This window comes from Cryptomeria japonica, unplaced genomic scaffold (assembly GCF_030272615.1).
Source record: "Cryptomeria japonica unplaced genomic scaffold, Sugi_1.0 HiC_scaffold_552, whole genome shotgun sequence".
Lineage (NCBI taxonomy): Eukaryota > Viridiplantae > Streptophyta > Pinopsida > Cupressales > Cupressaceae > Cryptomeria > Cryptomeria japonica.
Window position 1 is genome coordinate 76,529 of NW_026729362.1, and position 6,832 is coordinate 83,360.

Consider the following 6,832-nt stretch of genomic DNA (forward strand, 5'->3'; position numbering starts at 1 on the left):
AGGGTGCAACACCGGGACTTCCCGGGAGGTCACCCATCCCAGTACTACTCCGGCCCAAGCGCGCTTAACTGCGGAGTTCTGATGGGATCCGGTGCACTAACGCTGGTATGATCGCACCCGTTATGAGCTTGTCGCAGTGTGTACTTAGCAAACCGCGACCCACGTGCGAATCCACCCCGGCCACCCACCCCCGTCGAGGTGCACACCCTCCCTCGCGAAGTGCGCCCCGTTCGCCAAGTGTGAGCCCTGCCCGGGTGCGCGCACCTTGCTAGGGCGTCGGGTGTGCACCCGGCCCGGCCTACGTGCGTGCACCTGGACGGGGCGTCGTGTGCGTGCAGTGTCCCGTCTGCAACGCGGTGCCCACACACCACCTCGGGCGCAACGACCTGCGCTCACATGTGGGCCGAGTGCACCTTGGTGCATGTTCGGGGCGCCTCGGGTGCACGCTCGATCTTGCCCCGGTGCACCAAGGCGCTCGGTTTGCCCCGGGTGCGCACTTGGTGCAAGGTGGGCACCCAAAATAGGGATCAAGCACCAAAACACAAGTTTCGGGATGCAAAATGGGACCCAAGGACCACAAATGCGTTCCAAGACCCATGATGGGTCCACGAGAACAAAAATGTGTTCCGAGACTTAATAAACAAATATTGGGTTTTAGGAGAAGAAACATGCTCTGATGCCCAAAACGAGAATCGACCCCGAAAAGGCCACAGGCCAAAAGTGGGATGCGAGACAAAAAAAAATGGGACCCGAGGACCAAAATTGGGTTCCCAGGTCGAAGACAGGGCAACCGGACAAGAAACGACCTCTAAGGCTCGAAATGAGTCCCGACGACTAAAACTTGACAAGAAGCACCCATCAGGCACCCAACTCGACACCCATGGGATGCCGACCCACCCGGGCTTCCACCTAGCACACCTTGGCACCCACCCACCCTCGCACCCAACCTCGCACCCAACTTAGCACCTTTGAACCCACATTGGCACTCACCCTGACCCTGGCACCTTGGAACCCACATTGGCACTCACCTTGACCCTGGCACCCACCTTTGCACTCACCTTGGGACCCACCCTGGCTCCCACCTCGGCACCCACCCAGACACCCACCTTGGTTCCTTGGCACCCACCTTGGATCCTTGGCACCCACCCCGACACCCACCTTGGCACGCAACTTGGCTACTTGCCACCCACCTTGGCTCCTTGACGCCCACCCCGACAACCACCCCGTGACCTACCCTGGCTAGGGTTGGTGCACACCCACCCTGGTGCCCACCTTGGCACCCACCCCATGACCCACCTTGGCACGCACCTTAGTACCCACCCCGTTACCCACCCTAGGACCCACCCCGTGACCCACCTTGGCCAGGGTGGGTGCCTTGGTGCGCACAACTTGCCTGGGCTGCACACCAGGGCGGGCTCAAGATGGCACCCGCGTTCCGTTTTTTTCACTATCTTTCAAAACGGAAATTTTAAAATCTCGTTTTTTTTTTTTTTTTGCCTTTTCTGGAAATTAGTGAAGGCAGCGCATCAAAGGTGCGCAATGCTGGTGCGAACCCGGGAGCGCTCCGATGTGTGCTCCAAGGTGCGGCGTGCACGAAGTCCGAGCCCGGCTTGCCCCGGGTGCGCACCTCGCGTGCACCTTCGCCGGGGTGAGCACCTTGGCTGGGTTGCGCGCCCTGGTGCGCACCAAGGAGCGCTCTGAAGTGTGCTCCAAGGTGCGGCGTGCACGAAGTCGGAGCTCGGTTTGCCCCGGGTGTGCACCTCGGGTGCGCACCTCGCGTGCACCTTCGCTGCGGTGGGCACCTTGGCTGGGTTGCGCGCCTTGGTGGGCACCATGCAGTGCACGAAGTCGGAGCCCGGTTTGCCCCGGGCGCGCACCTCCGCCAGGGTGGGCACCTTGGTGCGCACAACTTGCCTGGGCTGCGCACCAGGAAGGGCTCAAGATGGCACCCGCGTTCCGTTTTTTTCACTATCTTTCAGAACGGAAATTTTAAAATATCGTTTTTTTTTGCCTTTTCTGGAAATTAGTGAAGGCAGCGCATCAAAGGTGCGCAACGCTGGTGCGAACCTGGGAGCGCTCCGATGTGTGCTCCAAGGTGCGGCGTGCACGAAGTCGGAGCCCGGTTTGCCCCGGGTGCGCCCTGGTGGGCACCATGGTGCGCACCAAGGAGCGCTCCGAAGTGTGCTCCAAGGTGCGGCCTGCACGAAGTCGGAGCCCGGTTTGCCCCGGGTGTGCACCGCGGGTGGGCACCTTGGTGCGCATGCCTTGCCTGGGCTGCGCACCAGGGCGGGCTCAAGATGGCACCCGCGTTCCGTTTTTTTCACTATCTTTCAAAACGGAAATTTTAAAATCTCATTTTTTTTTGCCTTTTCTGGAAATTAGTGAAGGCAGCGCATCAAAGGTGCGCACCTCGCTGCCCACCACGGTGCGCAACGCCGGTGGGCACCCGGGAGTGCTTCGAAGTGTGCTCCAAGGTGCTGCGTGCACGTTGTCGGAGCCCGGTTTGCCCCGGGTGCGCACCTCGCGTGCACCTTCGTCGGGGTGGGCACCTTGGCTGGGTTTGCCCCGGCTGCGCTCCGAAGCGGGGTTATTGGAGCGCCGCCTCTTTTTTTGTCGGAGCGTTTGGTGGGGTTTCTCGCATTGGCTCTTCCCAGGCCCGGTTGCCACCCTGGCGCGCACGAAGTCGGAAGTAGGGTTAATTGCCCGGGTGCGCACCTTTGCCAGGGTGGGCACCTTACCTGGGCTGTGCACCAGGGCGGGCTCAAGATGGCACCCGCGTTCCGTTTTTTTCACTATCTTTCAAAACGGAAATTTTAAAATCTCCTCTTTTTTTTGCCTTTTCTGGAAATTAGTGAAGGCAGCGCATCAAAGGTGCGCACCTCGCTGCCCACCTTGGTGTGCTCTGAGGTGCGCACCCGGGAGCGCTACGAAGTGTGCTCCAAGGTGCGGCGTGCACGTTGTCGGAGCCCGGTTTGCCCCGGGTGCGCACCTCGCCTGCACCTTGGCCGGGGTGGGCACCCTGGCTGGGTTTGCCCAGGGTGCGCTCCGAAGCGGGGTTACTGGAGCGCCCCCTCTTTTTTTGTCAGAGCGTTTGGTGGGGTTTCTCGCATTGGCTCTTCCCAGGCCCGGTTGTTGGGTGCGCTCCCACCCTGGCGCGCGCGAAGTTGGAAGTTGGGTTAATTGCCCGGGCGCGCACCTTCGCCAGGGTGGGCACCTTGGTGCGCACACCTTGGCTGGGCTGCGCACCAGGGCGGGCTCAAGATGGCACCAGCATTCCCTTTTTCTCACTATCTTTCAAAACGGAAATTTTAAAATCTCGTTTTCTTTTGCCTTTTATGGAAATTAGTGAAGGCATCGCATCAAAGGTGCGCACCTCGCTGCCCACCTTGGTGTGCTCCGAGGTGCCCACCACGGTGCGCTCCGAGGTGCCCACCACGGTGCGCAACGCCGGTGCGAACCCGGGAGCGCCCCGATGTGTGCTCCAAGGTGCGGCGTGCACGAAGCCGGACCCCGGTTTGCCCCGGGTGCGCACCTCGCGTGCACCTTGGTGCGCACACCTTGGCTGGGTTGCGCGGCCTGGTGGGCACCATGGTGCGCACCAAGGAGCGCTCCGAAGTGTGCTCCAAGGTGCGGCGTGCACGAAGTCCTAGCCCGGTTTGCCCCGGGTGCGCACCTTCGCCGCGGTGGGCACCATGGCGTGCACGAAGTCGGAGCCCGGTTTGCCCCGGGTGCGCACCTCGCGTGCACCTTCGCCGGGGTGGGCACCTCGGCTGGGTTGCGCGCCCTGGTGCGCACCAAGGAGCGCTCCGAAGTGTGCTCCAAGGTGCGGCGTGCACGAAGTCGGAGCCCGGTTTGCCCCGGGTGCGCACCTTCGCCGCGGTGGGCACCCTGGTGCGCACCATGGCGTGCACGAAGTCGGAGCCCGGTTTGCCCCGGGTGCGCACCTCGCGTGCACCTTCGGCGGGGTTGCGCGCCCTGGTGCGCACCAAGGAGCGCTCCGAAGTGTGCTCCAAGGTGCGGCGTGCACGAAGTCGGAGCCCGGTTTGCCCCGGGTGCGCACCTCGCGTGCACCTTCGGCGGGGTTGCGCGCCCTGGTGGGCACCATGGTGCGCACCAAGGAGCGCTCCGAAGTGTGCTCCAAGGTGCGGCGTGCACGAAGTCGGAGCCCGGTTTGCCCCGGGTGCGCACCTCGCGTGCACCTTCGCCGCGGTGGGCACCATGGCGTGCACGAAGTCGGAGCCCGGTTTGCCCCGGGTGCGCACCTCGCGTGCACCTTTGCCGCGGTGGGCACCATGGCGTGCACGAAGTCGGAGCCCGGTTTGCCCCGGGTGCGCACCTCGCGTGCACCTTCGCTGGGGTGGGCACCTCGGCTGGGTTGCGCGCCCTGGTGCGCACCAAGGAGCGCTCCGAAGTGTGCTCCAAGGTGCGGCGTGCACGAAGTCGGAGCCCGGTTTGCCCCGGGTGCGCACCTCGCGTGCACCTTCGCCGCGGTGGGCACCATGGCGTGCACGAAGTCGGAGCCCGGTTTGCCCCGGGTGCGCACCCCGCGTGCACCTTCGCCGGGGTGGGCACCTCGGCTGGGTTGCGCGCCCTGGTGCGCACCAAGGAGCGCTCCGAAGTGTGCTCCAAGGTGCGGCGTGCACGAAGTCGGAGCCCGGTTTACCCCGGGTGCGCACCTCGCGTGCACCTTCGCCGCGGTGGGCACCTTGGCTGGGTTGGGCACCATTGAGCGCTCCGAAGTGTGCTCCAAGGTGCGCACCATGGCCCTCCAAGGTGCGCAGCATGGCGTGCACGAAGTCGGAGCCCGGTTTGCCCCGGGTGCGCACCTCGCGTGCACCTTCGCCAGGGTGGGCACCTCGGTGCGCACACCTTCTCAATGTTTTCTTGCCTTTTCTGGAAATTGGTGAAGGCAGCGCATCAAAGGTGCGCACCTCGGTGTGCTCCGAGGTGCGAACCCGAGAGCGCTCCGAGGTGCCCACGAAGTCGAAAGTCGGGTTAATTGCATTGTTTTCCCCGGGTGCGCTCCGAGGTGCGCAACATCGGTGCGCACCAAGGAGGGCTCCGAAGTGTGCTCCAAGGTGCGCACGATTCGGAGCTCGGTTTGCCCGGGGTGCGCACACCTTGGCTGGGTTGCGCACCCTTTGTGCGCTCCAAGGTGCGCACGAAGTCGGAGCTCGGTTTGCCCCGGGTGCGCACCTTCGCCAGGGTGCGCACCTTGATGCGCACGCCTTGGCTGGGCTGCGCACCTTGGTGGGCGCCATGGTGCGCACCTTTCGTGCGCTCCAAGGTGCGCACGAAGTCGGAGCTCGGTTTGCCCCGGGTGCGCACCTTGGTGGGCGCCATGGTGCACTCCGAGGTGCCCAAGATTGGTGCGCACCAAGGAGCGCTCCGAAGTGCGCTCCAAGGTGCGCAGGTGCGCGCGAAGTCGAAAGTTGGGTTAATTGTCCGGTTTGCCTCGGGTGCGCACCTTGCGTGCACCTTCGCCAGGGTGGGCGCCTTGGTGCGCACACCTTGGCTGGGCTGCGCACCCGGGCGCGCACACCTTGGCACCCGCGTTTCCTTCATTTTAAATTTTTTTTTTTTACAATCTCTCAAGTGGGAAATTCTATAATCTCAACTTTTTTTGCCTTTTCAGGAAACTTTTGAATGGAGCGCATCATTGGTGCGCTCCGAAGTGTGCTCCAAGGTGCGCACCTCTGGTGTGCTCCAAAGCTCTCTCCAGCTGCGTGCACCTGCCCCGGCCGCGCACCCGGCCCCGCCCAGCTTCGCTCACCTGTCCCGGGCGTCTGGTGCGGAACCTTAGAGTAAGAAACATCACCGTGCACCTTGGCCAACGTGCGCGACTCGACCGAGCGCGCACTGGCCGAGGTGCACACCGATTTCACCTGGGTGCGCGCGCAGCACCTCGGGCGCACCGGGGTGCGCGCACAACGCCCGGGTTGCACCGTGGCCTGTGTGCTCGGGGCGCCTCGGGTGCGCGCTCGGTGTCGCCCCCCGCGCGCGCGGTAGTGCGGGCAGCGCACCCCGGCCCGGCCCGGCCCCGACGAGAACGCAAACGGGCAAAAGGTTTATTCAAATAGCATTGCGACGCCCGGCGAAAAACTAAAAAAGGGTGCAACACCGGGACTTCCCGGGAGGTCACCCATCCCAGTACTACTCCGGCCCAAGCGCGCTTAACTGCGGAGTTCTGATGGGATCCGGTGCACTAACGCTGGTATGATCGCACCCGTTATGAGCTTGTCGCAGTGTGTACTTAGCAAACCGCGACCCACGTGCGAATCCACCCCGGCCACCCACCCCCGTCGAGGTGCACACCCTCCCTCGCGAAGTGCGCCCCGTTCGCCAAGTGTGAGCCCTGCCCGGGTGCGCGCACCTTGCTAGGGCGTCGGGTGTGCACCCGGCCCGGCCTACGTGCGTGCACCTGGACGGGGCGTCGTGTGCGTGCAGTGTCCCGTCTGCAACGCGGTGCCCACACACCACCTCGGGCGCAACGACCTGCGCTCACATGTGGGCCGAGTGCACCTTGGTGCATGTTCGGGGCGCCTCGGGTGCACGCTCGATCTTGCCCCGGTGCACCAAGGCGCTCGGTTTGCCCCGGGTGCGCACTTGGTGCAAGGTGGGCACCCAAAATAGGGATCAAGCACCAAAACACAAGTTTCGGGATGCAAAATGGGACCCAAGGACCACAAATGCGTTCCAAGACCCATGATGGGTCCACGAGAACAAAAATGTGTTCCGAGACTTAATAAACAAATATTGGGTTTTAGGAGAAGAAACATGCTCTGATGCCCAAAACGAGAATCGACCCCGAAAAGGCCACAGGCCAAAAGTG

The 6,832-nt window shown here is 63.4% G+C and overlaps 2 non-coding genes across 2 annotated transcripts; both read right to left on the bottom strand.

The window, feature by feature from the left end:
* Positions 1-119, bottom strand: LOC131872296 (5S ribosomal RNA). The gene has a single exon (XR_009370459.1). It is a non-coding gene; the product is annotated as a 5S ribosomal RNA (ribosomal RNA).
* A 5,990-nt stretch (positions 120-6,109) lies between these two features.
* Positions 6,110-6,228, bottom strand: LOC131872297 (5S ribosomal RNA). Its single transcript, XR_009370460.1, has one exon. It is a non-coding gene; the product is annotated as a 5S ribosomal RNA (ribosomal RNA).
* Positions 6,229-6,832: the final 604 nt, after the last annotated feature.